Source organism: Lissotriton vulgaris, chromosome 7, assembly GCF_964263255.1.
Source record: "Lissotriton vulgaris chromosome 7, aLisVul1.2, whole genome shotgun sequence".
NCBI lineage: Eukaryota > Metazoa > Chordata > Amphibia > Caudata > Salamandridae > Lissotriton > Lissotriton vulgaris.
This window is the reverse complement of record NC_141695.1, coordinates 922,988,330-923,015,080: the sequence shown is the minus strand read 5'-3', so window position 1 is coordinate 923,015,080 and position 26,751 is coordinate 922,988,330. Positions and strand designations below refer to the sequence as shown.

General features: G+C 52.8%; 1 non-coding gene and 1 pseudogene across 1 annotated transcript; both read left to right on the top strand.

The window, feature by feature from the left end:
* Positions 1-16,695: 16,695 nt before the first annotated feature.
* Positions 16,696-16,849, top strand: LOC147702689 (5.8S ribosomal RNA). Its single transcript, XR_015298642.1, has one exon. It is a non-coding gene; the product is annotated as a 5.8S ribosomal RNA (ribosomal RNA).
* Positions 16,850-18,222: 1,373 nt separating this feature from the next.
* Positions 18,223-21,201, top strand: LOC147702688 (28S ribosomal RNA; annotated as a pseudogene).
* Positions 21,202-26,751: the final 5,550 nt, after the last annotated feature.

The following is a 26,751-nucleotide window of genomic DNA, read 5'->3' as shown; positions in this document are numbered from 1 at the left end:
GTCGTCCCTCCGCTCCATCCGGAAGAGAAAGCAGCCAATCTCCTCTGAACAATCAAAACACCTCAATGCAGTGTTGTGATTGGTCTGAGCACCATGGTTCAGTGCTCAGATGGGGAATGGGGGCTTGGACATGTTATCCCTGCAGGCTCCCTGCAGGCTGTAATAGAGCCTGCATGGATAGTGCGCATGACTATCTGGCCGGCCTGAGAAGGCTGGTCAACCATTCATGCGCAACGAGTGCCACTCTGAGAACTGGAGCAGCCCCACCCCACCCCGCAAAGAGGCAGGTTCAAATAAAATGCTAATGACATCAGTTTTTATAATTTTATTTTTTTATTATTTCCACTGCTAAAAGCAGTGGGGTGATGGTCCTCCGCCTCAATGGGGACCCATCGCTACTGAGGGTATCCAGGCACTTGACTTGGGAGATTAAGCGATTTGCCCTGAATCACAGAACGCTGAACCGACGCCCGGACTCGAGCCCGGATCTCCAGCTCCCTAGTCAGCAGCTCTTACCACGGCAATTGGGACAACCCTCATTAATGTATGGATTCCATCCTTCATTTAATCGAAGCAAAAACGTAGTTCTGTCCAGAATTAAATATATTATACGAAGAAAAATATAAGCAATCTCTCCCGTCCAGAACGATGAGATTCGAACGTGGGAGAACAGTCAGTTGAGCTTGTTTTTAATAGAGGTAATCGAAAATTCATGTTTTTGTGCAGAAATCAGTGTAATTGCAGAAAAAGTGCGTGAAAATATGCAATTTTATCAATTTAGATAGAAATGTGGTTTACATTGAATGACATTTTTCATATGAGCACTCGCTTCACGTAAAAAATCATTAGATGTCAGTTGAAAAGTGGTTCAAGCATAATTTGTCTTTTGCTGCCAAGACGTGCTCTGCACGAACGAGTCTCCCAATTTACAAAATTGCACAAAATTGTTCAATACAAAACTTTTAGATTTTTTTTATTTCGTTCAATTTAAAAACTGGTATTTATGCAACTTCTCAGCCAATACTTTGCCCGGGCTTAGTTATTATGTAGATTCAATTCGAAATCCCAGACAAAACTTGTCATAAAAACTACTCAGTGGCAAGAAAAAACAGTCACCCTGGGCTAAGACTACCTCTGTTAAAACAATCAATAGCAGGTCGTGTGCAGAACTGAACGGTACTGATAAAGTAAACCGTGAAAATAGAGAGTAAAAGACGACTTGTAAACACAAGCACAATTTGTGTGGTAAAAGGTGAAACCGACCTAGAACAAAATGTGCACAAATTGGCTATTACCTTGGCTTCCAAGCTTTCCCGCGCACCTCTGGCCTCTGCTCCCACACACACAACTTCTCTTTTCAAAAAACCCCTGATGGCTTGTCGCCTGTGACTGGAAGCTGATGCAGACGTTAAGTGATGTCACCTTGGTCAGGAGGTAACAGCTATAATTCAGGCGCAGTCTATCATCAGCCGTGGTGTGTGCCGGAGAGTTAATGTTCTGCTAATCACCGCAATCCGAGCTATCGGATGCAAATGAGCTCCCAAGCACCGGCCCCGTTATTGATATGACAGGCATAATTACTAGGCTGTCACTGGTCTTGACCTAACGAAGAACCGTGTGGTACATCATCTGCGTAATGACCGGTGATAACTCTTTTCAGAAGCCGGATGGAACTTCGCCTACCGGTCCATTCTTCTTCTGTGCGATGCAGCACGAGATTTACAGAGTTTAATTGGGTGGGGGCTGAGGTCCGTATGGGGACTGGTAGAAAAACATAATATTTCCCTTATGAAAAACTTCTGCCATTTTTTTCTCGCACCCCGTTTCCCTTGGTCTAAGAGTCCGACGTGCCCTTCTCTTTTCCTTCAGATTTCAGATTTCTCTTCCTCCTCTTTTCTCAAATGTACGTCCCCTTTTTGACCTCTGGCCCCTCATTACCACTGCTGCCGCCTTTGCACACATTCACCTGTAAGCCATCCTCAACAACCTCTCACACAGTGCTTTCCACTCTCCTGAGACCCGATTCAAACTTTTAGTGTCAACAAAATGAACTGCTGACGCATCCTGCCCCTATGTATGTTATGTTATATAGTTTCTAAAGCGCTCTAATAACATAACATCTTGGAGATGGATAACAGATGTTTAAGGTTATCCAAATAAATTATACTCATTTTATCCCCCTCAGATCGATGAAGGGTTGAGGTGACCCGCTGAGATTTGAACCTGTGACCATGAGATCGAACTCAGGGCCCTGTTGTGGAAAGTGAGCCCATAATCCTAACGATGCCCAGGCTGCTGGCGCAAACCGCCTCTCAGTTCCCATTCTGAATAATTACCAAATAAAGAGACGGGCGCTGGGAGCAGGAATCAAGAACAGAGTTTATTTCTCATGAGGAGAGCAAGTCATTTCGGACACGAAACACAGTGTCTTTCGGGAGGTGCTCTAACAAGTGAGCGTGAGACTCTGGTTTTTATACATTTGCTGAACATTTGATGATACAATCAGGTCAGTGTGTCGCAAAAGGAAAACATTCCTATAATCCTCGTGATGATCCTATTCCACATACATTCACAATGGGGACCCTTGACCTGCTGATAAGAGGGGAGGGCAATCATGCAGCTGAGTGTGTCGTAGGATGTGTGCGCCTGATCATGGCCCAGGGGGTGGGGTGGCTAGGCATACAATAAAGGCAGTAAATGGTATCTCCTGGCTTAGGCGATGGCCTCGGACATGTGTGGTCTGCCGGACTCGGGGGAAGGGGTCATCAAAGGAGTGGTATTCAGGCCTGCGTGGACAATCGAGCGTGGAGGGAAGGCTCGTCAACAGAGGGACATTCATGGAAGGGGAGGAGGTGCTGGTCAGGCGCGGCCGTGACTCGCAAGGACAGGGTTTTGCGGAAGAAGAGGGTTTATGACTTGTTCATGTGAGGAGAAGGAGGGGGGACGGGGTGCGTGCAGGACCAGAGCCGCGCAGAGAGGGAGAGAGAGAGAGAGAGAGATCTTACGACCTGTACATGGGGGAACAGGGGCAGCCAGATACAACTGGGGGGGGCCATGTCAGCTGAGGCGAAGGATGCTTCTTCGAGAGGGGAATGGAGAAGGCCTGGGTCAAGCAGGAGGGTTACCTTTCACATCAGGGTCGCGCAAAGGGAGCGGGTTTCATGGCCTATACATGAGAGAGGGGGTGCAAGATACGCGCAGGAGGGAGGCTGGGGAGTCTAATGGGTAAAAAGGGCCATGGTGCCTAGAATGGCCGTACATATACACAGGGGTACGGGTTCTTACTGGTAGGGTGATACGGTCAATAATTTACAGTATCCATGGTGCTCACAAGGAGAGGAGTGGGAGAAGAAGGGGAATGAATGCTGTCTATGTACATCGAATTTGTCAGATTTCACAGTCGCCCCTTTTTACATAGCAGCAATCATTTTTACAGCCGATGACATTACAGGCAGGCAAGCATCGATGACGAATTAGCACTTTGTCGATACTAACATGTGGCGTACAATCATCGGCAGTGAAGGTGGTGGGCGGATTGCAGTACGTAGGGAATTACATTTTCGGTGTGCTCCTGACAATTAAACGCATTACATAGCATAAATCTTTCTAACTTAAAAATGTGACCAATGAACAGTTTTGACCAGGTAGTTGAGAGCGGAATTCAGTTCAATGCACAGTATTTCTTCGTCACAGTGTCTTTTTATCAGCGAGCCATCACTGGTAGGCTCTAATCCGGGTACTTTCGGTGGCGCTGTTGAGCACCGGCGATGGAGCTACGGGTCCAGCTCGGTTCCATCCTCACGCGTTGCAGGGTGCGGTCAGTCCTCTGCTGTTAGACCACAGTCCTGTTCCCTAAACAGTCCGTTTGGTGGCGCCTTATGCTCGGCACCTATAGTTCTATGGCAACACCCTCTTCCCACATAATTGCAGCTCTTTCCTTTGGCAAAAAGTCACGTGGGGAGGTGGGTGGATGTCGTTCAAACAGTCAATGGGAGAAAGAGTGAGCGGAGTTGGGTCAGAGTTCCTGGGACACACAAAAGGGACCAAGGGAGCAAAGGATAACAAGCAGGCAGGCCCATCAATCGGGCCCAAAGAAGGGGGACGGAGACTCCAGGCACACGTGGGTTAGCAGACGGAGGGCTTCAGGGCAGCCCGTCATTTTTCATTTTCCACGTCGAAAGTGCTGTCTCGTCCGTATCTTGTTGCTCTGCAGCTCCACCTTTGGTCGAGGTCACACGTGTCCCAGGATCTGTAGCCAGGCTGTACGTCACATCCGACCCATCTCCTTCGGTGATCGTGCATCTTTGAATGAGTACAAGACAGTGTTTTAGAGAAATGGCAGAAGAAGATATCTACGCATGTGAATTCCTCCCTCAATTTTTCGCATTTGAGTCCTTATGGTCATTGGTCACAGTCAGAGGTCTATTACCAAGCAGTGCATGTGTCAGCATTCCTACTGAGTTTATGGCAGGTATATTCATTGGCCCATTTATGATTCAAGTAAGGACAAGATAATATTTCCATCAACTGTGCATTACATCATTTTCAACATTAGCGCAGCATTTCCCTTCAGAACCGGCTAACATTTTCAGACAGGGCGGGGGTGCTATCGTCGAGTGTCGGGCAAAACAAGATATCCTCAAGGGTCAGCAGCTACCCATGATCATTATGTTTATACCGGGGACAACGGAAGCGGTTCTATCAAAAATGGGGCGGGGATGCTTCAGGCGCTTGCGCTTGGGTGCAAAAGGGGGTGGGGCAATCTGGGTATTGGGTGTCAATCTAGACGTTGGCGTTCGTCTCTGAAGAACAGACATAGGATGCCATTGACATACAGTTCCCCTAGAAATGGCCTGATTTGGGGGACTTTAGTCGTCTTACCTGTCCTTTCCTTCTTAGCCAATTCAAGTTCATTCATTTTGCAGAAAGGAGAGGCAGTAACATGGCAAGATACAGTCATTTTAGTTTTGGTCAATTTCGCTGAACACCTTCGTGTTCAAATATGTATCAAATCGGACTGGTGCCGGTGGGGCACAATTTTACCAAAAAGATGGACAGAAAATAGGGAGGCTCTCAAAGAGAGTGAGAGTCGTCCACAGTCTAAACGAGCCATTCGGTACACGTATGACATGTAAGGAGAGAGAGAGAAAGAAGGGTGGAGAGAGAGACGTGTACAAAAATAGGTCATTTAGTGCGTTCACAACACGGAACAGCAAAGGTCAGGTAACATGCAGATATAGACAGAGGGGAGACATATATTCGTACGTTACACACACACAAACTCAGACAGGGAAGACGGCACATGTATTACACATAGACAAGACATTCACAACAAGACGGGAAACAATTGTTAGTCTACAACATCTGTTTTTTATATATATATCCTACATATCTTTACTATCCTATTTATCTACGTGCTTAGCTCTTTCTGCCTTTCCCCCCTTTTTCTTCTCGTTTGTCACGCCTGTGAGCGTTCCCAATTACCAATACTCACACCTCCGTTGGCTGATCGGAAATTAACCTGGTCATGCTAGTTACCCATGGTTGGATCTTAAACCATTTTTCTGTTCCCTCCTGTGGTGGGAGGTTCTCCAGGCTGAGGCAACGGCAAGTATTGATCGGGAAAACAGTCGGACAGCTTGGCTATATCTGCAAGAGTGTGAGAAAGGGAGTAGTGCATTTTGAACATCGGCGACATTTCTAACTTCCTAGGCGGATGGTGCCGTGGCAACCCTTACCCGTACAATTTTTCTTTTTGTCCTTTCCCTACCTAGTCAAAACGTCCAGTCATTTCATCTAACGCGTCTTTCCTAGTCAATTTTATTTTTGTCACTCAGTACCTGTCCAGTCTCTATGTCAGTCCATCCTCCCATTGCTATGCTCTAAGGAGGAACAGTCATGTTTAAGTCTACGTCCTTTTTAAAAAAACCTTTATTTGTCCTAAGGACCATGCTCACATTCCCCTTCTCCCCCTCTCGTCGGCGGTTCGGTCGTCGTCCATCCATACATCAGCCAGTGTTCCGACGTGACCTGCAGAAGGGAGGAAAAAGAAGGGGTGGGGGCAACATTCAAAAACCCTCATCAACGTGCAGTAATCCGGAAACGCTTTACCTACCACATACTCGACCTATTTTCACGTAGTGCATTTCCCTACCATCACGGCGTTTAAGCCCAGATGGACCAGAAAGGTCAGACAGATAATTATTGACGATCTGTGCGACATGAGCTACTTGGCCGTAACCTCTTTTCATCGGGTACAAGGGCGGCGGTCAGGTGGCATTTCTGTGGTGTCGTTTTTAGGGCTTCTAGAGCATCTTTCCGGCTGCCTGTCACACATAGTGTGGTTGCCAAATATCGGGTCCTTTTTAACCTTTAGCCTTCATCATACTTTCTCGTTGCTCATAGTAGTAATTCATTCAAAACTCATTAATGCAATCCGCTACAATGATGCTTTCGTTTCCAAAATACCTTTAATAAAAGAGGGTTGACACATAAATACAGGCCTACAACCCGGTGGGCTAGCCACGGAGCAGATTGGAACTGTGCATGGGAAGAGCGAAGCTGGTGGCAGTTCATTGTATAAAGTGCGGCAGTGCAATAAAATTATATTAAACTCTCCTTCAGAGCAAGTATGATGCATGTCAGTAATTCATCTTAAATACGTTCATAAATACATCGTCCAATGATCATTCATTTATACCAATTCATTTCCCAACTCATAAACAGTACCCACCCTTAAGTCAATTCATTGTTCAAGCACATACTCAATACCCTTCATATTTACTTTCATTATCCAAACGTTATATATATCTCGGTGCAAAAAGCTTGCGCGATCAGGGTGCAACAAAGTTCATTAAAAACGTCACATTTTTCGTCGGCGCCATTTTGGGTGGGGTCAGGCGAGTTCTAGCACAGTCAGAGTGTCTCTAGTCTCGCAAGGTTGGCCCAGAACTTTCCATTGGCAGTTCAGAAAGTCTCGTGCCGTGTGGTTAACAGTCTAACAATGTGGACCATGAGTCAAAGAGTGGGAAGGGCGGCAACAATTTTCCTACCGGGTCTTTCTGGTGTTCCTCCGGAACTGAACAAGCCTGTGCCGTGGCGGCATCTTAGCCATTTCCGATCCAAGTCTGGTGCCGGCAGGAGCAGCACCGCTGTCGTGGTTCCCAGCGAAGGGGACGGGGGCACCCATGCAGAGGGTCGGGGGCCCCCCGGCTCTTATAGAATCTTCAAGGTCGAGGAGAGGCGATATGGAGCGTGTGCCCGTCCTGGGCAGAGGACCTCCTTTTGATGTTGACCCTTAAGCGAAGAGTGTTGGGGTGTCGCTGGAAGCCTCCACCTGGAGGGAGGTGGGGGAGGGTCGTTCGCGGCACCTCCCCCTTCCAGCGACCCCGCGCCGTTCCTCGGCTCCATAGTTTTCGACATCGGCCGTGCCAGCCATTGATGATGGGGGGGGGGTGGTCGGCGGCTGAGGCAAGACAGCCCCCCCCCCCTTCCCTTGGCGACATGTGGCGGGACTACCTTCGACTCTCCAGGGAGCGTGGAATGTGGCAGGACTGCCTATACCTATGAAGGCAGGCGGTGAATTTGGCATGTGGCGGGACTATCTGATTTGCCGCCGTTCTTGCCTTGGCTTCGGCTCTGGACCAGCAGGCGATGGCATGCGGCGAATTTGAAATGTGGCGGGACTACTTGATTCGCCGCCGTTGTCGCCTTGGCGTCGGCCTTTGGCAAAAGCCGGATCGGGTGAGAGAGAGGGGTGGTCGGTGGCCGAGGCAAGACAGCCCCCTCTCTCCCCGCGGCCTGCAGGGCGGCAGAAGGGAGAAGACGGAGAGGTCCTTGTCATCCTTTTTGGACCGCCTGCCCAACATCGTCTCCTTCTGACCGTGGGCAGGCGAGTCCCTCGTGCCTCCAGGCCTCGCCTTCCGGATGGGCGTAACCGCGGACCTGTTGCACTTCGGGAGCTTCCGGAATGGGGGTAGGTACCTATTGAGTTGTTTCTATTTCATGTGACCGTTATTTGGGCGGGGCGGGCAATGAGGCAGACATGTTGGGAACAGGAACAGGCAGTGAAGCCTAGCTACCTCGTGGCTATGTTCTGATATCGAATCTTTTCGCCTTTTTACATTTCTTATTACGAACTACTTCTAATGTTTCTTATTTTTGGTGAAGTCAAAAGCTCATCAGGGGGTTACTGACTTGGCCTGATTTCTTTTTATTTTTCTTTCTCTTCCTTAGCGTGTTTCGAGCTAAAGCTTTTTGTTAGTAGGGAACGGTGATCACTTCATATTTTTATGTGTCCTTTTCACTAGGGGGGTACATCTGGACGGACCAGACGAGTCCCCTCCAATAAATGGTCCGGGGTGGAACGAGATTATCGATCAAAAGGGGAACATATATTCCTTCATTAGGGTATCATCCTGGACAGACCGAGCGATGTACTTCCACTTACTAGGGTAGCCTCCTGGACGGACCAGTCGGTCTATTTCTATTAAATGGCCCATGAGTAGAGAGCATATGTCCTCCATAAGAGTAGTCTCCTGGGCGGACCATGCGAGCTACCCCACAATAACCAACCAGTGGGGAGTGGGTAGGACTGACGAATTCACAAAGGGGCATAACCTACCCTTTTCTACTTGCAAAGACTAGACAGAGTGTTTCTATTTTACGTTGTTTGCAAATAGAAAATACCTCAAACGAAACAATTCCTGGAACAACAATGTCCAGGCAACCAACCAATCAGTGGGGAGAAAAACAGGCATGACGGATTACAACGGGGACAAATGTCTGCATTACCTGCCCTTCGCTATCCAAAAAGGAAGACAGAATATTTCTACTCGTCTCAGTTTGTAGACAGGGAAGATCTCAAAGAGCAACAATCGATTATTAATCGATTTCAAACAATCAGTGGGGAGAAAAGTAGGCATGACGGATTACAACGGGGACAAAAGTCTGCATTACCTACCCTTCTCTATCTGCAAAGAGGGACGACGTTCCTATTCGCCGCTGTTTGCAAACAGAGAATGTCTCGTTCTCACAAGAGAACCAATATGTCAAGTAGCCCTCAAAGCTAAATGAACCAATACCAACCAATACAATATCAGTATACAAATACCGATTTCAATACAAACAATCAATCAATCAGGTGGATAGAGCCACCCTACCAATCAGGCGTAAAAACACCCTACTTAATCTTACCCGGACCGGACCATACGGACAGTTCTTCGACTCCTTCCTCCAGCGCCCGATCGTTCTCTTACTCCATGTAGCATTCCTGTGGGATTCCAGTCAGGACAATAGGTCACTCAAGAGAGGTCCGTTCAGAATTGGTGAAGTTCTGTCGATCGGCAGCCGGGCTAGGGCCCTCTCAAGGCAGGCATACCCCGATCATTTTAGACGTTCACTTTTTCGTCTGGATCTCTCTTACCGAACCCTATGTCACTGATGGACCCCGCGTTGGGACGCCAATTGTGGAAAGTGAGCCCATAATCCTAACGATGCCCAGGCTGCTGGCGCAAACCGCCTCTCAGTTCCCATTCTGAATAATTACCAAATAAAGAGACGGGCGCTGGGAGCAGGAATCAAGAACAGAGTTTATTTCTCATGAGGAGAGCAAGTCATTTCGGACACGAAACACAGTGTCTTTCGGGAGGTGCTCTAACAAGTGAGCGTGAGACTCTGGTTTTTATACATTTGCTGAACATTTGATGATACAATCAGGTCAGTGTGTCGCAAAAGGAAAACATTCCTATAATCCTCGTGATGATCCTATTCCACATACATTCACAATGGGGACCCTTGACCTGCTGATAAGAGGGGAGGGCAATCATGCAGCTGAGTGTGTCGTAGGATGTGTGCGCCTGATCATGGCCCAGGGGGTGGGGTGGCTAGGCATACAATAAAGGCAGTAAATGGTATCTCCTGGCTTAGGCGATGGCCTCGGACATGTGTGGTCAGCCGGACTCGGGGGAAGGGGTCATCAAAGGAGTGGTATTCAGGCCTGCGTGGACAATCGAGCGTGGAGGGAAGGCTCGTCAACAGAGGGACATTCATGGAAGGGGAGGAGGTGCTGGTCAGGCGCGGCCGTGACTCGCAAGGACAGGGTTTTGCGGAAGAAGAGGGTTTATGACTTGTTCATGTGAGGAGAAGGAGGGGGGACGGGGTGCGTGCAGGACCAGAGCCGCGCAGAGAGGGAGAGAGAGAGAGAGAGAGATCTTACGACCTGTACATGGGGGAACAGGGGCAGCCAGATACAACTGGGGGGGGCCATGTCAGCTGAGGCGAAGGATGCTTCTTCGAGAGGGGAATGGAGAAGGCCTGGGTCAAGCAGGAGGGTTACCTTTCACATCAGGGTCGCGCAAAGGGAGCGGGTTTCATGGCCTATACATGAGAGAGGGGGTGCAAGATACGCGCAGGAGGGAGGCTGGGGAGTCTAATGGGTAAAAAGGGCCATGGTGCCTAGAATGGCCGTACATATACACAGGGGTACGGGTTCTTACTGGTAGGGTGATACGGTCAATAATTTACAGTATCCATGGTGCTCACAAGGAGAGGAGTGGGAGAAGAAGGGGAATGAATGCTGTCTATGTACATCGAATTTGTCAGATTTCACACTGTAGTGGATGCATTAGTCCACTGGGCCACCAAACCCGGTCTAAAGGGTCTTGGCGTTGACTTAATGGTGACTGGTGTAGGATGAGGAGCTTGAGAAAAGAAGCTACAGGGGCTTGTATAACCAGGTCTTTAACGGCTTCCTAAAGGCTTGTATATCGGGGGCCTCCTTGATGTGTAGCAGGAGTGCATGCCAGGCTTTTGTGGCTCCCAGTGCAACACTCTTTCCTCCCCATGTTGCCCACTTGAACCTGGAAGACACTGCGAATTTGGCTGAGCGCAGGGTTCTGCCTAGAGTATACGGTAGAAAACGTCCAATTTCTTCAAACCCTTCCACAAGGTCATGTCCGCGCTAATACCAAAGTATCCTTCCCAGATGCACCTTCAATTCCGCTGTTGGCATCAGGCAGTCTGTCACTCTGTCTACAACAAGTCCAGCTACACATCATTCACACAAGTATCCTAATTCAGTCATGTCCTTACCTCTTCTCACCTTGCACAGTTACTCTCCCTCTACAACGCGCTTCATAAACCAATAGCCCTCCCTTCTACAAACCCTGTGGACTACATTGTGAGCGGATCCCATTTTTTGAGGGATGCACAACCCGAATAGGGATCAGGCACCAACCTACTCAGCTTGACTCAGTGACTTAGCAATACCATTTGTATCCAAAGGAAGGCCGCAAGTGCTTATCTAGCTACTAAAGGTGTAAACAAACTAGTAAGTCAAAGACAGATTATTTGGGTTCACCTCAAAGTTTTTAAGGGAATCTGCAATGAAGTGACAATTCAGCGAAGACATCACGGACTTCATCAGCCCACACGCCCTCCCCTCCGCCGACTACATCCTCCTAGGGGACCTCAACTTCCACCTGGAGAACAACAAGGACCGCAACACCGCCACCCTGCTGGACAACCTCGCCAACCTCGGACTCAAGCAACTGGTCAACACCCCCACCCACTATGCCGGCCACACTCTTGATCCCGTCTTCTCATCCAGCAAGCACATCAGCTTCAGCCACTCCACCGAACTCCACTGGACCGACCACAGCTGCGTCCACTTCAGATTCAGAAAAACCACAACCCACCACTACCAGCAACAGGTTCCTCACAGAAGCTGGAGCAAGATCACCGCCGACCAGCTCACCACCTCCCTCAGCTAGAACCCACCCGCCAGCACATCAGACGTCAACGAAGCAGCCCGTAACTTCACGCAGTGGCTGACCGCCTGCGCCGATGACCTCGCACCATTGAAGAACCCTCCCAGCAAACCCAGAAGCAAGAAAGCCCCCTGGTTCACCGACGAACTCAAAGACTCCAAGAAGACCTGCCGCACCCTTGAGAAAGCCTGGCTCCACGACCGGACCACTGACAACATGACCGCCCTCAAACACGCCACCCGCAAGCACCACCAGCTCATCCGCACCACCAAGAAGAAATCACTGAAGGAGCGACTGGACAACAATGCCCATGACAGCAAGGAACTCTTCAGCATCATCAAGGAGTTATCCAAAAACTTCCGACCCATCTTGCTCCTCCCTTTTCCCGCCAAAGTCATCGAGAAGATCTTCAACAAACAGCTTGCCGCCTTCCTCGAGACGAACGGATCCCTCGACCTCTTACAGTCCGGTTTCAGAGCCAACCACAGCACCAAGACTGCCCTCATCGCAGCCACCGGCGAAATCCGAGCCCTGCTCGACAACGGGGAAACAGCGGCACTCATCCTCCTGGACCTCTCCGCAGCATTCGACACTGTCTGCCACCGCACCCTAGTCCAACGCCTCGACAACACCAGCATCCAAGAGAAGGCTCTGAAGTGGATCACCTCATTCCTCGCCGGAAGAACACAGAGAGTCCGCCTCCCCCCGTTTCGATCCGAGGCCACCGAAGTCATCTGTGGAGTCCCGCAAGGATCATCCCTCAGCCCCACCCTCTTCAACATCTGCATGAGACCTCTAGCCGCCATCGCACGCCAACACAACCTCAACATCATCTCCTACGCCGACAACACCCAGCTGATCCTCTCCCTCACCAGAGACCCCGACACCGCCAGAACCAGCCTACACGAAGGGATGAAAGACCTCGCTGAGTGGATGAAAAACAGTAGCCTGAAACTGAACTCAGACAAGACGGAAGTCCTCATCCTGGGACCATCACCCTCTGCCTGGAACGACTCCTGGTGGCCCCCAGCCCTGGGCACCGCCCCCAAGCCAACAGACCACGCACGCAACCTGGGCTTCATCCTGGACTCCTCCCTCTCGATGACCAGACAAGTCAACGCCGTATCCTCATCATGCTTTCACACCCTTCGCATGCTTCGCAAGATCTTCCGATGGATCTCGACCAAAACCAGGAAGACGGTCACCCAGGCCCTCGTCACCGGCCGCCTGTACTACGGTATCTCCCTCGACGCCGGAACCACAGCCAAGCTACAGAAAAGACTCCAATGCATCCAGAACGCCTCCGCCCGACTCATTCTGGACATCCCCCGACGCAGCCACATCTCCGGCCACCTGAGGGACCTGCACTGGCTCCCCGTTGACAAGAGGATCACGTTCAGGCTCCTCACCCACGCACACAAGTCTCTCCACGACCTGGTCCCCAAGTACCTCAACGACCGCCTGACCTTCTACACACCCACCCACCAGCTACTGTCTACCAGCCTCGCCCTCGCAACCGTACCACGCATCCGGAGAGCCACCGCCGGAGGCAGATCCTTCTCCTACCTGGCGGCCAAGACATGGAACTCCCTCCCCATCCACCTCCGGCTGACCCAGGACCACCTCGCCTTCAGGAGACAACTCAAGACCTGGCTGTTCGAGTAGTAGTGGACCCCTTCCCCCAAGCGCCTTGAGACCCTTCCGGGTGAGTAGCGCGCTATACAAATGCTGTGATTGATTGATTGATTTATTTAAGGACTCTTTTCCACTTGGTACTTACAATTCAACCTCTCCATTTCTTTTATTTTAGTCTTTGGTATTCGATTATACACATAAGTAGGGCCCATCTCTTGCCAATATTTTGAACACTACAATCTTCAGTGGCAGTCTTTGACTACCAGAGGGCAGTGTAGAGCTGGCTTTCAATGTAGTTTATTGACTTTTCCATCCCAGGACTGCTCTTATTGCCTACTTTTGTGCCTATTCGATGCAAGCAACTTGGGTGTCTTGGAGCCCTCGCCTAGACACCATTGTAATAATTTACTGGAGAGCTGGCTGTGTCACCCAGGACTGCAGTTTCCCCCCCACATATTTTCGGTTTTGTTTTCCAAAGATCAGAGTGGCATTTGGGTTAATCTTTATAGTCCTGGAAAAAACTGCTACTCACAATCACGCTAACCTAGATTTTACGGATAATTGTATTATCTATCACCACTACCTCTTTAGCTTTTACAATTACTCTTTGCATCAGGGGTGAGGGTGAGTGGTGATGATAATAAAGTGTAGAACTGCATTTTGTCCCTCTAAAGATGCATCTGTTCTTGCTATAGGCCAACCATGATGCACTGTCTGTCATTCAGAGAAGAGCAGTTTCAGTTCTGGGCCAAACTCTAAAGCTTACGAATATAAGATGGAGGTGATCTTAGATTCACGAGTATCAGTTCCTCGTGTTGCAGAGCATTCTTTTCTAGGCAATGAAGATATCTAGTTGCTCTGATGCTTGCTGCTAAAGTTTAACAGTCTTAGCCAAGTTGCTTTGATGAAGTGATAAGTGGCCAGCATTGAGCAAAGGTTATCTGGAGGGGGAGCTCTGCAACTGCAGAAGTCAGGACAGAAAAGGGGCTGGGTAAATCAAAATTGGCTTAAAAGAGAGAAGGACAGTACGAAATGCCCCCTCTTCCTGTACCTCCCGGCTGATGGCTGACCCAGGAATAGAATTTGCAGAAGGTCCTGCGGGGGAGTTTTTATGGAAATGAACCGCACCATTAGGTTGGTATAGCCAGGTCTTACTCTCCATGAGATTAATTCTCCATCTTGAATTTTAAAGTGCAGTGCTTTGTGGGACAAGAATATGCCACACTTTCGAGGAAGCTGTCATGCTTTCAGGTAACCCCCTGCACCTCATTGGACAGGGGTACCCCCTGCTTGTCACCCCATATGATTAAATAAATATGTGAGAGCGGCATACCACAAGGAGAAGGACTGCCCTGCTGGAACTCTGATCTTCACACCAAAGGCTTGCTCTCTGAAGGACCGCACCTGCTGCATACTTGGAAACGACATCCCTGAGGACTTTGCCTTGCTTCAAAAAGGATTAAGTAGCGGACTCCCTGAAAGCAACAGGTTATCAGAGCTTCCCTACACCATCGTCCTCTAGAAGCTCTCATCCTGGAGTATGTCCAGTGGACTTTTAAGGATTTGGTCAGGTGCATTGTGGAAACTGTAGTTCATACTTCCAAGGACCATCTCAGAGCCACTAGAGCCTTGGATTCTTTGTGTTCTAGATGCTTTACACCCTCAAGAGGAACTTCAGGAGGTAGTTCCAGAGATTTGGACAACTTTTGGAAAAGCTCCTTAAGAGGACTCACTCGACGTCAAGAGCCAAGCTTTTGTGAATTGGTTATATGCTTTTTAGCATGTAATGTTGTTTTATCAAAGCATTTGTGGGTGCAGTTTAGTGCTGACTTCACTACTTGGAGGACTGGAGTTTTGCCTGAACTCCTTGTTTTTAATGGAATGCATAATTAACAAATCTCCACAAACTCCGCTAGCGGAGTTGAGTTCATTGCCCAGGATTAGTCCTGGGCAGTCCGCCCCCGGGCATCTGGACCCAAGAGCTCCAGTGGTCCTCTCCGTGTCCGAGACCCAGCGGGGTCCCCGAGCCACCGGGGAAGTGGAGCACCCGAGTCCTGCAAGGGCAGGTGGAGCCTAAGCTCGAGGGCTCAGGGTGGGCAGATGGGAGTCCTTCCGGTCCCGGCCATCTGGTCGCACCTTTCCCCTCGGCCATCTGGTGGCACGCAATGCTTTCCAATGGGGATACCAGATGCCAGGGCTGCCTTGGGAGTCCCAATGGGGGCTCACTGGCCCCCGATCCCAGCCAGGGCTCCAGGAGGTTGGGCTCCTCCGCACCCTGGGTACCCTCCGTTACTTGGTGCGCACGGTTTCGCAGAAAGTGTGGTAGCTTTCCACCAGATTACTAGAGGCAGGGTATGCCAGAATACCCCTCCCGGGCTGGTGGTTCTCTGCTGGGGACCAGATGGGCTATGCCCGGACAACACCTCCCAAGGGGGCTGGGGCTCCCACCTCCAGCCCACGGTGGAACACAGTGCCTGGGACAGGCTCACTCAGTCAGCGGGTAGTCCTCCCCCAGCCTCTGGTCCCGAGAGCTCCTCTGAGCCTGCTAGGGCAGGCCGGGGCCCTACCTGGACAGCGCGGGGCGGGCAGATGGGTGTCCTTTCGGTCCCAGCCATCTGGTTGCACCTATGCCCTCGGCCATCTGGTCCCACGCAATGCTTTCCAATAGGGCGACCAGATGGCAGGGCTGCCTTGAAAGTCCTGATGGGAGCCGGGGAGTGGCCCTTCTCATGCAGCAGGGAGGCCTGGAACAGAAGGGGCTGAGGGCCTGCGAGGGGACCCTGGCTCCTCTCGTGGGAGGCGTGTGAGATGGGGAGCTGCCTGGCTCTTCTCTTCCGGCATCTCCGACCCGGGCTGGGGTGAGATGGGCTGATCACCAGCCTGCTGGCATGGCTCGGGCTGCCTGGCGATAGACGGCTGATGTGCAGATGGGGCAACCCTCCCTCATTGCCCGGTACCGGGTATGACCCGGTCATGTGCGGCCTCGCTGAGGGGTTTCATGACTCGCGCGGTCCCTTCCGGTTGCTCCAGGAGGGACTGGCAGCTGTAGGGTTGCCTGCTTCCATCACTCCGGGAGCCCCCTCCCTCGCCCAAGGGTGGATGGGGGTGGACTCCCGGGTCGAGCACCTGTTAAAGTTTATTTTCTCCCAACGGTGCAGTCTGACTCCCAGAGAAGAAGCCTTGAACAGGGCCCCGTGCCATCTTGCTGCACGGGCAGCGGACGGACAGCATCGCGTTCCACCCGCCTCTCCTGCACCCGCAGGTGGGTGAACGCTTTTGAAAAGTTGCCTGTGATTCTTGGCAGTAGATCACTCGGCTCGCTAGTCGATGAAGAACGCAGCTAGCTGCGAGAATTAGTGTGAATTGCAGGACACATTGATCATCGACATTTCAAACGCACCTTGCGGCCCCGGGTTCCTCCCATGGTTACACCTGTCTGAGGGTCGCTCGATCGTCAATTTGCCTCGGGGCTTCCACGGGACACGGCTGGGGGCTGTTGCAGGGTTAGTTCCACTTCTCTTTGTCCCCCCACAAGGTCAGACCCCCGATCACCCGTGGCAGGGTCCCTCACCGCGACCTGCTGCGGAGGTACGCCGCCAGCGTGCCTAGCCCTGAGAAGAGGTCTGGTAACCGGTCAGCACCGGGCCTGTCCCGATGCACCTGGCTACGTGCTGTGCATGGCTGTCTGTGGTATCCCACCGGTTGCCCGCACGAACGAGTGTCGGGTGCACATCTCCGCAGCCGGCCTCTCAGTGAGGGCGAAACCCCACCAGATCTGATCCGGGGAAAGAGGGGACGCGCTGCCGGGGCTTCAGGCCCCTGCACTGGCAGGGAACTGTCTTCCCTGGCACCCCCTTAAGGCTTTGGCGTTTGCTTCCAATTACGACCTCAGATCAGACGTGATGACCCTGACCTTTATCGCGACTCGTTGTAGCAGAACTAAGGACTGCCGATACTCGAACATTCAAGAACATAGGATCATTTACGACCTCAAGATTTGCCCTTAAGAGTAACAGAGCGGATATATACAAGAAACAGTTGGCGTTGTGGTACATTACGGACGGCTTAGCCGCCGTGGATTTGAAGTTCCCCCTTCTTTTGTCGCCGTGTCCTGAAGAGGCCTGAGTTGTTGGAAGGCCGAAACGCGACCGCGTCGACATTTTCTAATTGGAGGAGTCTTTTTATTTTCAATTAATTTGTGAAAGATACACCACTGGACACATGTGAAGACTTAGGTTCCTTGAGGATTTGGCTTGGAACCGTTGTGTCCGACTACCTCCTAGTGTACCGCCTAGATTTAATAGGAGGACACTCTTGTAGTACTGTTCTATAGGGTGAAAGATAGGAAGTACTCAACAAAGATATATATATATATATATACATATATATATATATATATATATATATATATATATATATATATATATATATATATATATATATATATATATATATATATATATATAATATGTCCACTTCTTTTGTTGTATGTTTTGCTGTATAAAGTGTATATGTTGTCTCACTGTGTATATTTGTTGTATATAGATATGTACATAGGTATGTTTATTTGCTGTGTATAGTGTATAGATTTGCTTTGAGAGGATTTTCCGCTTGTGTTTTGTGATATATATATACAATAAATGAGATAAATATACTTTGACTGGATTACAATAAATAGAAATGTGTAATCTTATCCTCCTGTGTGCGTGATGATATTTGAAAACATTTGAATAATTGTACAGTGGACTTTTTGCCACAAGAACAATAGGAGAATTTATGTTATCTATGTTGAAAATTTGCTTATATTCGTTCCTCCTTTTGCCAATTTTCCCTTCTAATGTACCCACAGAATTTAAGCATATTACGAAGCGTAGGAAAAGAAACTTACCTGGATTTCCTTAGTAACGGTGAGTAAAGAGGGAAGAGCCCCGCGCCGATGGCGGGCACGGGAAATGTGGCATACAGAAGACTGACTCCCCGGCATTGCTCAGGGGGCCCAAGTCCTTCTGATCGAGTCTCACCACGCGGACGGTGATAGGCCGGTAGCTGCCCCCGGCGTCCCGGGATCGGGTCTTCTCAGAGTCAGGTTGCTTGGGAATGTAGCCCAAAGTGAGTGGTAAACTCCATCTAAGGATAAATTTGGGTGCAAGACTGATACCCAACAAGTACCGTAAGGGAAAGTTGAAAAGATCTTCGAAGAGAGAGTTCAAGAGGGTGTGAAGCTGTCGAGAGGTAAACAGTGGGGTACGTGCAGTCTGCCTGGAGGATTCAATACGTGGGAAGGTCGGTGGCCTGGGAGTTCCGGATCCCCTCCACGGGCCCTGCGCCTGGGCCCTATCCAGCCCCCACAGAGTGCATTTCCTCTGCGGCGGTGCACCGTGACTGGCTCCAGGTCGTCTGGGAAGGCTTCGGGGTGGCAGGTGGCCTTCTGCTTTGGCGGAGGGTGTTACAGTCCCCCTGGTAGCAGCTTCGCCGTGTCCACAGGGCCAAGGGAGATTCGACCGCCTCTGTGCCCTCCACCGGGCACCCGTTCCCGGCCACCCCTCAGGGCGTGTTGAGGCGGTTGAAGGGGGGACGTGCCCCCTGCTCCCAGCACAACTGTTGACTGGGGCAGACTGTTCTCAGTGCACCTAACCCCGTTGTGCTGCCAGGCTGCGTGGCCCATGCAGGGCGCAAGGGATCTGCTGTGATGTCGGTCACCCACCCTACCCATCTTGAAACAGGGACCAAGGAGTCTAACACGTGTGCGAGTCGGAGGGCCGAGCGAAACCCTGTGGTGCAATGAAGGTGAGGGCTGGTGCGCGCCGGTGCATGCCAGCTAAGGTGGGATCCTGCCATCCTTCCAGCTGCGTGTGCACCACTGGCCCGTCTCGCCCTCTCCGTCGGGGAGTTGGAGCATGAGCATGTGTGATAGGACCCGAAAGATGGTGAACTATACCTGGGCAGGGCAAAGCCAGAGGAAACTCTGATGGTGGTCCATAGTACTGATGTGCAAATTGGTCGTCCGACCTGGGTATAGGGGGAAGACTAATCAAACCATCTAGTAACTGGTTCCCTCCAAAGTTTCCCTCAGGATAGCTGGCACTCGGAGCCCCAGTTTTATCTGGTAAGGGGAATGATTAGAGGTCTTGGGGCCAAAACAAGCTCAACCTATTCTCAAACTTTAAATGGGTAAGAAGCCCAGGTCGCTTGCGTGGAGCCGGGTATGGAATGCAAGTGCCTAGTGGGCCACTTTTGGTAAGCAGAACTGGCACTGTGAGATAAACCGAATGCCAGGTTAAGGCGCCCGATGCCGCTGCTCATCAGACCCCAGAAAATGTGTTGGTTGATATAGACAGCAGAACGTTGGCCATGGAAGTTAGAATCCACTAAGGAGTGTGTAACAACTCAGCTGCCGAATCAATTAGCCCTAAAAATGGATTGCGCTGGAGCGTCTGGCCCATACCCGGCCGTCGCCGGTGCTGAGAGCTGCGGGGGCTAAGCCGCGATGAGTAGGAGGGCCGCTGCGGTGCACACAGAAGCCCGGGGCAAGGGCCTGGGTGGAGCCGCCACAGGTGCAGATCTTGGTGGTAGTAGCAAATATTCAAACAAGAACTTTGAAGGGCAAAGTGGAGAAGGGTTCCATGTGAACAGCAGTTGAACATGGGTCAATTGGTCCTAAAAGATGGGCGGGCACCGTTCGAAGGGATGGGCGATAGCCTCCGTTGCCCTCAGCCAATCGAAAGGGAGTCGGTTCAGATCCCCGAACCCGGAGTGGAGGAGACAGGCGCCCTCGCGGCATCCAGTGAGGTAACGCAAAAGATCAAGGAGAAGATGGCGGGAGCCCCGGGGAGAGTTCTCTTTTCCTTGTGAAGGGCAGGGCACCCTGGAATGGGTTCACCCTGGGAGAGCGGCCTGAGCCTTGGAAAGCGTTGTGGTTCCAGCGGCATCCAGTGAGCTCTTGCTAGTCCTTGAAAATCCAGGGGAGATGGTGTAAATCTCACGCCGGGCCGTGCCCTTATCCGCAGCAGGTCTCCAAGGTGAACAGCTGATGCCATGTTGGAACAATGTTGGTAAGGGAAGTCGGCAAGTCAGATCCATAACTTCAGGATAAGGATTGTCTGTAAGGGCTGGATTAGTTGGGCTAGGGCACGAAGCGTGGCTCGGCATGCACCGAGGCTGGATGAGGCACCTCCTTCCGGGGCTGTGGCCACTCTGGACCTGAGCCGGGCCCTTCCTGTGGATTGTCCCAGCTGCGGTGGTCACCTCTCGCCGTGCCCCCTGACTGGGGGTGCAGGCCGGCGTTCTGCCTCAGCTGGCACCTACCAGCTGACTTAAAACTGGTGTGGACCAGGGGAATCTGATTGTTTAATTAAAACAGTTTAGTTTTACCCTACTGATGATGTGTTGTTGCAATAGTAATCCTGTTCAGTACGAGAAGAACAGCAGGTTCAGACATTTGGTGTATGTGCTTGGGTGAGGAGCAAATGGGGCGAAGCTACCATCTGTGTTATTATGACTGTACGCCTCTAAATCAAAATCCCCCCTAAACCTTAACGATACTGCAGTGTCGTGGAGCCTCAGTTGGCCTGGGTTAGCCGGCCTCTCTCGGGGGGCTGGGGCGTAGAGCTGCTCGCTTAGGGACCGGAGTACGGACGGAAGGGGGCCGCCTCCATTGCCCTTAGTGCACCGCATGTTCGTGGGCACCTGGTGCCTAATCATTCGTAGATGACCCTATTCTGGGTCAGGCTTTCGTAAGTGACGGAGCAGCTCCCTCGCTGCGATCTAATGAATGTCATACTTTAAGCCAAGTTTTTGTCTCTCTGGGTGTGGGTGCCCGCGGATGCCCTCCTCCACCACGCCCTGCGGCAGGGGTGGGTCCCTCTGCTGCCGGGCCAGCGGGAGGGACATGAATGGGGTAACGCGGGCCCGTGGGAGGCCACTTCCACTACACGCCCTGCGGCACGGGGGCCTCGCTCTCCTGTCCCTGCCCCACCAGGGTGCAAGGATGGGAATCACCATACCTTGCGGGTCAGCAGAGTGACCAGATGGCCTGGGCCGGCCGGGTCTCTCCCTTCCCACTGCTCCCAGGCAAGTCAAGCAGGGAGGCGAGTGGCAGCCCCAAGGAAGGAGCCTCCCGAGCAGCTGCTTCGGAGCCCCAGTCCACCCTCACTGGACTGCAAGGGTGTCTGGATACGGCATCCTCCCAGGCCATCTGGGCTGTCCCGGGCCATCTGGTCGCCTGACTGTGCGACCAGATGGCCATGCGAGCCGGGTGACCAGATGGCCCTGCAGGCTGGGCGACAAGATGGCCCGGTGGGCCTGGTGACCAGAGGGCCCTGCAGCCTGGTCGCCAGATGGCCCTGAGGGCCGGGTGACCAGATAACCCTGTGGGCTGGGTGACCAGATTGCCGGCCTGCCAGCTGGCCAGGCTGTCTCCAACTGTTGTCCTTCTCCAGAGTTCTGTAAGACCCCACTAAGTGGGGGCCTAATAGTTGAGGAAAATGGGCTCCGCAGGCAGGCCGGTGGGGAGAGGGCATGGCCTGGGCTTAACCCTCCTTGGTTCACACCGAAGGTCCGGGTGCTGGGAATGGGGGTCACCGGGTTCACCGGGGACCCCGGGAGGCTCTCCCCAGCCTGGCTAGGGTTTGGAAGCTGGGACCAGGGCTTGTGCTCCATCCGGCGGGCTCCGTGGTGCACGAGTCTCCCATCCTGCAAGCCAGACGAGGGTCCGAGCGCTGGGGATGTGGGTCTACTGGGGCCCGGGGAGGATTTCCCTAGCCTGGCTAGGTTTCAAAAGCTGGGACCAGGCCCGGGCTCCTGCTCCATCCCAGGGTGCGGGAGCCCCTCATCCTGAAGTCAGCCGAGGGTTCGGGCACTGGGGACGGGGTCCACCGGGGCCCAGGGAGGCTCTCTCCGGCCTGGCTAGGGTTTAGAAGCTGTGACCAGGCTCGGGGTTTGTGCTCCATCCCAGGGCCCCAGGGTGCTGGAGCCCCCATCCTGCAAGCCAGCCGAAGGGCCAGGCACTGGGGATGGGTGTCCTCCAGGGCCCTGGGAGGCGCACCCTGGCCTGGAACTCGGACCGGGCCCAGGGCTCTTACTCCGTCCCAGGGTGCAGGAGACCCCGTCCTGCAAGCCAGTCAAGGGTCCGGGCACTGGGGACGGGGGTCCACCGGGGCACGGGGAGGCTCTCTCCAACCGGGCTAAGGTGCAATCAATCAATCAATTAATTAATCAATCAAGCACTTGTAAAGCGCACTACTTACCCATGATGGTCTCAAGGCGCTGAGGGGGGGTGCTGCAACTGTTCGAAGAGCCAGGTTTTAAGTAGCTTTCTGAAGATGAGCAGGTTCTTGGATCTGCAGCAGATAAGTGGGGGGGGGGGGGTGTTCCAGGTCTTGGCGGCGAGGAAGGAGAAGGATCTGCCGCCTGGAGGTTGTGCATTGGATGCGTGGGACAGCGGCAAGGGCAAGGCTGGAGGAGCGGAGCTGGCGGGCGGGGGTGTAGAAGTTGAATCTGTCATTCAGGTAGGCTGGTCCGGTGTTGTGGAGTGCTTTGTGTGCGTGGGTGAGGAGCTTGAAGGTCTTGTTGAGGGGAGCCAGTGCAGGTCCCTTAGGTGGGAGGTGATGTGGCTGTGGCGAGGGACGTTGAGGATCAGTTAGGCGGAGGCGTTTTGGATGCGTTGTAGTCGTTGCAGGTGTTTAGCTGGGATTCCTGCGTAGAGCGCGTTGCCGTAGTCCAGCCTGCTGCTGACAAGGGCTTGGGTCACTGTTCTTCTTGTTTCGGTCGGGATCCATTTGCAGATCCTGCGGATCATGCAGAGGGTTTTGTAGCAGGAGGAGGAGATGACGTTGACCTGCTTCGACATGGAGAGGGCGGAGTCGAGGATGAATCCTAGGTTGCGTGCGTGGTCCGAGGGTGTTGGAGCTGCTCCCAGTGTGGTCGGCCACCAGGAGTCGTCCTATGGAGAGAGGGTGGGACCTAGGATGAGGATCTCCATCTTGTCCGAGTTAGTGTCAGACGGCTGCTCCTCATCCACTCGGTGACGGCCTTCATTCCCTCGTGGAGGTTGGTTTTGGCGGTGTGCGGATCCTTGGTAAGGGAGAGGATGAGCTGGGTGTCGTTGGCGTAGGAGATGATGTTCAGTTCATGCTAGCGGGCCACGGGGGGCCATGTAGACATTGAACAGGGTCAGGCTGAGGGATGAACCCTGGGGTACGCCGCAGATGATGCCTGTTGCGTTGGATCAGAAGGGCGGGAGGCGTACTCTCTGGGTTCTGCCATAGAGAAAAGGACGTGGTCCAGTCCAGGGCCTTTTTCTGGAGTCCGGCTTCTGGAGGCGTGTTCTTAGTGTGCGGTGGCAGGCCGTGTCGAAAGAGGCTGACAGGTCCAGGAGGATGAGGGCTGAAGTTTCGCCGTTGTCTAGCTGGCGCCTGATGTCATCTGTGGCGGTGATGAGGGCAGTCTCAGTGCTGTGGATGCATCTGAATCCGGACTGGGATGGGTGTAGGATGTTGTTGTCCTCAAGGTGACGGGTCAGCTGCATGTTGGTGATTTTCTTGATGACCTTCGCCGGGAAGGGGAGCAGGGAGGTGGGCTTCCTTGGGCTTCTTGAGGAGGGCGTTGATTTCGGCGTGCTTCCAGCTTTCCGGGAATGTCGCTGTGTTAAAGGAGATGTTGATGATCCTCCGTAGGTGGGGTGCGATGGTTGCGTCAGCTTTGTTAAAAATGTGGTGCGGGCAGGGATCTGATGGGGATCCTGAGTAGATGGAGTTCAGGACCTTGCGAATCTCTTCATCGTTGACGTGGGACCAGGAGGTCAGGTGGTTGGTGCAGGTGGTGTTTGAGGTAGGGTCTGTCGCGGTCGGGGGGAAGAGGAGTTGAAGCTGTTGTGGATGTCGGCGATCTTGCGATGGAAGAAGGTGGCCAGTGAGTCGCACATATCTTGAGAGGGCGGGATGTAGTTGGTATTGGCGCTGGGGTTGGAGAGTTCCTTCACTATATTGAAAAGTTCTTTGCTGTCGTGTGCATTGTTGTCCAGTCGGGTTTTGAAGGACGATCTCTTGGCTGTTCTGATGAGGTGGTGATGTCTGCGGATTTCGTCCTTGTGGGCTGCGTGGCTGTCTGGTACGAAGTCGTGGAGCCATTTCTTCTCCAGTTTCTGGCATGTTCGATTGGAGATCTGGAGTTCTTCGGTAAAGCAGGCGGCTTTCTTGTTGGGGTTGTTGGTGGAGGGTTTCTTGATCGGGGCTAGGGTGTTGGCGCAGTCATTGATCCACTGTCTGAAGTTTCGGGCAGTGGTGTTTGTGTCGGTGGGGTCGGTGGAAGGGTTCTTGGTGAGGATGGAATTCAGCTGGTCTTCGGTGACTTTGCTCCAGCATCGGCGAGGCAGCTGTTGGGTGTTGTGGTGCGTGGTTGGTTTCTTGAAGGTGAAGTGGATGCATCAGTGGTCTGTCCAGTGGAGTTCAGTGGTGTTGTTGAAGGCGACTTGGGTGCTTGTGGAGAACACGGAGTCAAGCGTGTGGCTGGGGGCGTGGGTGGGTTCGGTGATGAGTTGTCGGGGGCCGAGGTTGGCAAGGTTGGCGATCGGAGTGGCGGAGTTGGCGTTGTTGTTCTCGAGGTGGAAGTTCAGGTCCCCCAGGAGAATATAGTCCATGGAGGCGAGTACGTGGGTGCTGGCGAGGTCGGCGATGGAGTAGCTGAAGAGGGCCCTGGGTCCAGGGGGTCTGTAGATGAGTGTTCATCTGATGGTGGTGTTGGGGTCGGTGTGGATCCAGAAATGGAGGTGTTCTGTGGAGTTGAGGGAGTCGTCTGCGAGAGTGTGCACCTGGAGGGTGGATTTGTGGACGATGGCTATTATTCCTCCCATTCCGTTGGTGTGGTCTCTGCGGGAGATCTTGTAGCAGTCCGGGACGGCTATGGAGATGTCAGGTGCCGAGGAGTCGTTCCACCAGGTCTCGGTCAGGAAGGCAATGTCTGGGCCGGTGGTGTCGAGCAGGTCCCAGAGCTCAACAGCGTTTTTGCGAGCGGAGCGGGTGTTGAGGAGTATGCAGCGGAGGCAGATGGGTCCGGTCCTTGGAGGATTGGTGGTTATGTTGCACGTGAAGTTGCAGGTGTGGCAGGAGAAGGGTCAGTGGGTGCATTTCGGTGCAGCCTGGAAGCAGCGGTGGTCTTGGCCGGTGTTGAGAGCATGAAGGGTGTTGGCGTTATATCGGAGTCTGGCGTCGTGGCAGGTGCAGGATCCGGGGGTTCTGAGGCTGGGCGCGGTCCGGGCGTGGACAGGCGCAGACAGGCTTGCCTTTGGCACGCCTTTAGCGTGCCATCGGCGAGCCCGCTGCACATGTCTGGTGCGCGTCCGAGCAGCGGCCGCCATTTAAGGCGGCGAGGGAGGGAGGAGCAGCTGGAAGGCGGGTGTAGGGCGGCAAAAGGGCATGGCCGCCTGGGTCAGCGGTGGAAAAACGGCATATAGAAGGCAATTGGGGGGTGGGGGGCTTGACTGGGCAACGAAAGACTGTAAAACAAAGTAAAGCAAAGTACAAAGGCACAAAATCACAAGAGTTAGGAAGAAATACAAACAAGTAAGCGGTCACCAGAGCTCAGTGGTGGTTTGAGGCACACAAGGATCAAACCCATGTACGAGGCGGCAGCAGCAGGGCAGCAGAGTGAGCACGGACAGGTGGAGCTGTTCAGCAGTGGGGGGTGACCTGGCCTGCAAGCAGGGTCAGGGGTCACTCCCACTGTCGGGCAGTGGCCGCCATTTAAGGCGGGGAGGGAGGGAGGAGCAGCTTGGAGGCGAGAGTGGGGCAGCGAGGTGGCGTGGCCACCTGGGTCAGCGGCAGCAAAACGGGATACAGAAGGCAATAGGGGTGGGGGGCTCGACTGGGCAACAAAAGATGGTAAAACAAAGTAAAGCAAAGTACAAGAGGCACAAAATCACAAGAGTTAGGAAGAAATACAAACAAGTAAGCGGTCACCAGAGCTCAGCAGCGGTTCTAGGCACACAGGGATCTAACCCACAAACGAGGCGGCAGCAGCAGAGCAGTGGGGTGAGAACGGACAGCTGGAGCTGTTCGGCAGTGGGAGGGTGACCTGGCCTGCAAGCAGGGTCAGGGGTCATGGAAGCTGGGACTGGGGCTCATTCTCCTTCCCAGGGTCCCAGGGTGCAGGAGTCCCCTATCCGGTAAGCCATCCGAGAGTCCAGGCACTGGGGACGGGGTTCCATCGGGGCCCTGGGAGGCTCTCCTTGGCCTAGCTAGGGTTCGAAAGCTGGGACCAGGCCAGGGGCTCGAGTTCCGTCCCAGGGTGTGGGAGCCCCCGTCCTGCAAGCCAGGTGAGAGTCCGGGCACTGGGAACGGGGGTACTGGGGGCC